The sequence below is a fragment of the Diaphorina citri genome, unplaced genomic scaffold (genome assembly GCF_000475195.1).
Source record: "Diaphorina citri unplaced genomic scaffold, Diaci psyllid genome assembly version 1.1 scaffold828, whole genome shotgun sequence".
NCBI lineage: Eukaryota > Metazoa > Arthropoda > Insecta > Hemiptera > Psyllidae > Diaphorina > Diaphorina citri.
Genome location: NW_007378260.1, coordinates 1 through 7,157, shown reverse-complemented (window position 1 = coordinate 7,157; position 7,157 = coordinate 1).

Below are 7,157 nucleotides of genomic sequence, written 5' to 3'. Positions count from 1 at the left end.
TCTTCTTTCTCCTCCTTTGTCTTCTAGTCTTAATTCTTCTCCTAAGCTTTTCTGTTCCTTTATTTTCTTCCTCTTCCTTCTTCTTCTCTTCCTCCTCCTCCGTCCTTTAGGAAGATTGTAGCGATGGTTTGGATGACAGCTAGAATACTTCTATAATAAGAAGCAGGAAAAGGTAACTTAGATTCCTATATCATAGCATAGCATACAACCTGCTTCTAAAATTATAAAAATAAATGTGGGCAGGTGGGCCAATAAATGGTACGTTTTTTAGGTGGGCGAATAAATGGTACACTTACCCTATCATAGCATACAACCTGCTACTCTGCGTCATATAAGTTACCAGCCTACTGTCTAAGTAATCAGAAGTGAGTAGCGGAAAAAATTGTATGCAAATCAAGGCACAGGATTTTGCATAGTATAATGACAACCCTGGTGCTGGGAGAAATACATATGACTGTAGACGTATTTCATACGAATGTATAGTGCGGTATGTGAAATATTAGAGATAGGGTAGCCCGGAAATTTTACAGTAACTACAGTCCGTCCCAAAAGTTGGTCGGGAAACACATAAGGTGTCGCGGGATACCACGCAGATGCTCACGTAAGTACCTCAATGTCTTTATCTGAACTTGTACCTAACCTAACCTAAACCTAACCTAATCTTATTAGCTTATTACCTATCTAGCCTGGCCTAATCTAATCTAACCTTACCTAAGCCCAAGTATCAATGCCTAATCTGAGCAAGAGTTATCAGTTATCATATTCGATTATTTGTATTTTATTACAAATAAGCTTTGGTTCATGGCTGAACCAATGAGATTATGAGATTTCGCTTTGTGGAGTAAGTGTTTACGTCCAAAGGGGAATCTGATTGGTTCAGCCAAAAAAAGTCACATAATCGAATACTATAAGTGTTGCATGTTCAATTGCATCAGAAAGTTAGGTATATCTACTCTGTTTGTTTGTATACCGAGAGCCATCGTCGAGAACCTGTAAATTATCCAAAGCTTGGAGTTTTCTACATAGAAAAAAAAAAGAAAATCCTGAAAATTTATTACGAAAACGAAGTTTAGTTTGTTCTCATTTAGAAAAGGATAGATGAAATTCTCCCGCCTTTCTTACCCCTCGCTTGTCCAGGGATCCATTTTAAAGTAAAGGATTAACTCTGGGTTAATAGGCTCAACAGAGAGGTTTAGGGACATGAATAACTCTCCCTACCAGAGCTCTTTAGGATTCCTTAACTCTCGAAAAGTTCAACTCGAGAAACCCACTGAAAATCTCCACTTGTGCAATGAATGGGAAACTGTTTCCAGTTTCTACTCTTTCACTAAAAATGTTCGTCTTTCTTGTTGAAAATTAATTTTCCGGCTTTTGAAAAATTTCACCACTTACCTTAATAAAACTCTTTTTTTGTCTCTAGTAGGTGAGTACCTACTAGCTAAAATGAAATTTTTTGCTACAAAAACAAATTAATATTTTAACTTAGGTATTCTGAAAAATTTGGTCGTGTTCATTAGTTGATTTTTTTCATGTCGCCATGAATTTAGTTCATCAATACATCTAAAATAAATAGTATATGTATTATATTCAATATTTTCGCCAACTGAAGCTTGCTATTTTGCTGAAAACATATAAATTGGATTGTTTTAAAGCCGTAGGTATATGACACAAACACGTATCCCAAACAACATCATGTTTATTCGTCCAATTAATAAAAGTTCGGCATAAAATGCAATTTTGTGTTAAAATAATAAAATGGGTATTCTTTCGGAGCGATAAAATGTTTTAATGACATGCATAATCATGTGGCAGAGTTCCCATTGGATGACTATTGTGAAAAATTTAACCCCTTATTCTTTCATGGGTCAGACCCCCGGAGATTTTTTTTTTCTTCGGAAAATTCTTGGAGATTAAATTTCATCAATAGAATAATAAAATTGATTTTTCTATAGGTAGCCCGAGAAAAAAAAAAAAAAAAAAAAGGAAAAATCCGTACATTTGAAAGTGGTGCTTCATCATTATATTTGTTGCTGTTTTTCATTTCATTAATTTTTGATATCATTGATTGCTCTCTCTCTCTCTCCTCTCTCTCTCTCTCTCTCTCTCTCTCTCTCTCTTTTTCTCTCTCCCTCTCTCTCTCTCTCTCCCTCTCCCTTTTTCTTTCTCTCTCACCTTGCTAGTCAAGAGCTAAAAATAATCAGGTAACGAAAACGAATGCATAGAAGTACACAGAACGAATAAGGGTTAATTGGGCAATCAATCGGATTGTTTAGGTATAAAATGAACATGGGACAAAATTTATGAAAACATGGCGTCGCGTCACGTGATGGTCTTTATTAATTTTACAAACAATATTTTTAATACAATGGCAGAGTTATTTACATATCTATATGTATTTATTATATCTAGTTAGGTATTTATGTTATGTGTGTTGTTTCATTTGATACCTTTATTATGTAGGTACAATATTTTGAACTTTTCATTATTTTCATTCATTTGTTTAGGATCTGTCTGTTTCATTAGGTTTCATTCTAAATAATACATATTTTGTAAGCGGATTTCATACTCGAATTTTTCGGAAGCCCTTAGCTGAGAGAAAAGAGGGCTTGATTAAAATTTTCTGTATTTTTCCGTGGTTATTGAAATTTTTACTTGTGGGTATCAAAAAATGTTTTTAACTTTTCGACATATTATGATACGAGTACTTTTGAAATTTTCACCGAATATCTTGATAGTTGGGTGGTACATACTAGGTATAGTAACGCAAATTGTTTCCCAAGTTTCCACGGACCATAGTTTGACTACCACTAGCGTAGATATATCTATTACCAGCACTTATACAACGGTTAAACAAACTGTTCATGTTGATTTAATGGGAGGAAAAACACGGGAGGGAACCCCAAAAAGGATAGGAAAACACCCAGACGCACGTAAAACAAATGTGTGCTTCATTTCGCCCTTTCCTCACAAAACCCATTTCATATTGCTCTCCTGAAATATTACATTTCCATCTTTCCCTAGTTTCTTCTTCTTCTTCTTCTTCTTCTTCACGTAAACAATTAAGACGCTCTTTTTTTTTCACTCCACTAAAAAGTTAGTTATTAAAGTAAATAACCAGTGTAATTGTGTAATTTTGGTTTAAAAACATAAAATAGAGGTGTCTTTTAGTTAACAAAATCGAAAACCCTGAGAAAAAGTGACTTTTAATAGACTTTTTGAGATTGAAAATCTTACCTGCCATTCACCGGGCCATAATAGGCCTTCTCGTTCTGATCCACAAAAATAGGAAAAATCTAAGAAACATTCAGTGGTGGTAAACTTTCAACTAAAAATATATAAACTCTAGTTAAATTTAACATCGGAAAACTACGACCTTTGTCATTTTTTAAGGATTTTATCATGAAATTAACAGGAAATTGGTAACATAACCTACAAATATTTGGTAAATCTATTGTTTTAAAACTACAAAACAAAATAAGATAAATCTAAAAACGATAACAAAAAAGATTAAAATCATAAGAAAAACACATCAAAACAAATAAATCCGAAAAACAAATCTAAAACGCAAACAAACAATTAAAAAGTAATTCTTTTAATTGGAATTATTAAAAACCCAAATTAAATCGTTTATTTATTGAATATTGATTTGAAACCCATCATAAAATTTACATAGCTCCGGATACCTACGAGAACCGAAAAACACTAACTAATACCTACTTAATAGGTTTGATTGATTCCGTTAACCAAATATTAATACCTAGTTACCTACTACCTTCTTACATAACTTACATAAGTGAACTTGTGGGAATATTGATTTGAAACCCATCATAAAATTTACATAGCTCCGGATACCTACGAGAACCGAAAAACACTAACTACCTACTTAATAGGTTGGATTATTCCGTTACCCAAATATTAATACCTAGTTACCTACTACCTTCTTACGTAACTTACATAAGTGAACTTGTGAAAATCTATCTCATAATCAGGAACGATCAGATAATCCAACGGTATCAAAGCATTTTTACCTAGTACCTATTGTGATTACATAAAGTCGATCTTGAAGTGTTACCTACTGAACTACTCATCACAATAATTATGTCGCTTGATGAAAAATGTAAGGCATGTTTGGAGGATCTGCCTGTAGAGGGGACGCATGTTATTTGCAGCAAATGTGGAGGAGGTCTGCATTATACATGTAGCTCTGTAAGTGAGGCGTCATGGCATTCCATGGGGCAGGCCAAGAAGAATGCATGGAAATGTGCGGACTGTAGAACAAGGAAACCTCTAGCCAATCAAATGCTCACCAGATCAGGATCAAACAGTTCCCTGGCATCATCGAGTGGTGATGTGGGGGAAGGCAACAGGAGGGATGAAACCTTCCAGCTCTCAGGCCTGGAGGTCCTTCTCAACAAGAAATTTAAGGAGTTTGAAAAGGTAATCGATAAGAAAATAGGAAAAATCGAAGGCAGACTGCAGGAAATAGAGAGAGGATTGGAGTTCGTGGGTAACTCTGTGGATGACCTGAAGAAATCCTGCAAGGAGATTGAGAAGAAAGTAATTACAGTGGAAAAGAAGCAGGAAACGATGGAAGCACAAAACCAGGAGCTCAGAAAAAAGGTAAAAGACCTAGAGATAACAATGCAGGAGATGGCTCAAGATCTGAATCAGAGTAAAGTAGAGATAACAGGAGTTCCCCAAAATGTCAACCATTCAGTTTTCATGGAAAAGGTTTTGGAGAAAATTAATGTTGTCCCGGCTATAGGTAAGACTGAATATAGCATTGAAAAGGTCAGAGTAAAGTAGAGATAACAGGAGTTCCCCAAAATGTCAACCATTCAGTTTTCATGGAAAAGGTTTTGGAGAAAATCAATGTTGTCCCGGCTATAGGTAAGACTGATTATAGCATTGAAAAGGTCGAGCAAAGAAAAGTGGGTACTGATCCCCCTAGAATGAAGAGCCTGTTGACTGTTGACTTTAAAAATAAAGCAACTAGGAACCGGGTCATTGATACAATCAAGAAAAACAAAGTACGAATGAACACATCATTAGTAGGTGAAACTTCACCTCAGCCCATCTTCATTAACGAGGCTCTTACGCCTTACATGAAAAAAGTCTTTTACGAGACTAAGAAAATAAAAAATGATAAGGGTTATCAATACTTGTGGATAAAAGATGGGCATATCCTTCTGAAAAAGAATGAGGGATCCAAGGTTATGCGCATTACTTGTCTAGCAAACCTGGATAAATTGTAAATAAATACATACCTATAGAGTGTATGTACATAGTAAGAGTAAAATATTAAACAAAATATAATGATTTTTAATAACTTTATCATTCAAAGGATAAAAAGCATAAAATTTGATTCATATGAATGCGAGAACTTTACGGAATGGAATAAAACACTGAAACCTAATAATCAAATGACCTGTGTCCATGTTAATGTAAGGAGCTTATCACTCCATTGGGATATGCTTATGTTAATACTTGAAGATGTAATTCATAATATAGATGTTCTTGTTCTTACAGAGGTAAATGTCACGGAAGAAGAGGCTACAATATATAAAATAAAAAATTACAAACAACTGGCAGCGTGCAGGAAAAAACGAAAAGGAGGTGGAATTGTTGTTTATTATAAAGATAAATACGAAACAGAAACAATAACATATAAGTTCGAGGAAACAGAGAGCTTGAATTTTAAAATAAGAAACGTAAAAAGTAAAACAGAGTACACAATACTTGCCTTATATCGTCCTCCTGATAGGAACTGTGACCTATTTATAAATGATCTACAATGGTGGTTGATTAATGCTACGAAAAAGACAGATACAATTATAATGATTGGTGATCTGAATATCTGTACCATAAAAAAGAACAAGACTAGTTCTGATTACCTAAATACTTTGTATAGTCATGAATTCCTCCCCACTATTAAGAATATTACAAGAGAAGAAGTCCTAGCTGGACAGTGTACGACATCCTGTATAGATCATGTAAATATAAAACTAAAAATGAAATTTACCCTCCAGTGTTTCATTCCGGAGGTAAAGTTTCGCTCGCTGTTATATTAGGCACGTTTCTACATGCCTCGTACGTGATTGGTGTACACGCCGAGAGAGAGAGAGAGGGAGAGGGAGGGAGAGGGAGAGAGAGAGAGAGAGAGACAGAGAAATTGAGAGAAAGAGGAAGATAGAGAGAGAATGAAAAGGAGAAGAAGCCTCGCTAAAAAGGCTCTGAGAATATTTTTAAATGTTTCATAATACCCTCACTCTCTCTCACTCTCACTCTCTCTCTCTCTATCTCTCTCTTACTCTCTCTCTCCCTATTTCCACTCAAACTCTCACTCCCTCTCCTCATCTATTTGTTACTTTTCTCTCTGTTTTCCTCAGTTCTCTTTGCAGCTTTTTCCTCTTACCCAATAGTCTTCCTTCCATAAATATACCTACCTCTATGACTATGATAACTGCAATGGATACTCCTTTATTTGAACCTATGCTGAAATTCCATAATTGTTTAAAAAAAAAAAAAAAAAAACAAAGACACGAAAAATCTTTGAACAAATAGGATCTTAATTTTCTTAATGATCACAAGGAGACATTGTTTGGTGATTTTCATTTGCTTCTAAAGAAATATTAATACAAGGAACAAGAAAAACAGAGAAAGGGTGATAGAAAAGATGAAAAGAAAACAATAAGAAGTGAGAACATTAAAAGAAATTAAGGAATTAACTACCGAATCATAAAAATGTTTGCCACCAAAACAGAAACTTTAAGAGCAGAAAACCCGTATTCTACCTACTGAATGTAGAGAATATTGCCGTTATTAAAAATAGGGGGAACGCGACCAATATGAGCCCTGAGTTTTCAAAATTTTGATTGGTAGGTACCTATAACAAGTGCTTTAGCACTGTAATAAATAAAGACAGACACATTACGAGAATGGTCAATGGTTTTTAAATTTTTAATAGAATTATAATTAGTAGATTTTTTTTATATTCAACTCTTGAAAATTTTTCACAAAATAAATTAATAAAGATGACCTGAACCGATATGAGGGGTCCATTCACAGGCCGGGTTCCCCTACAACTAAAAATATTTTTATGAAGTAATAATTATGCAATTTATATGCTAATGCTTTGTAAATTGGCTATCATATTT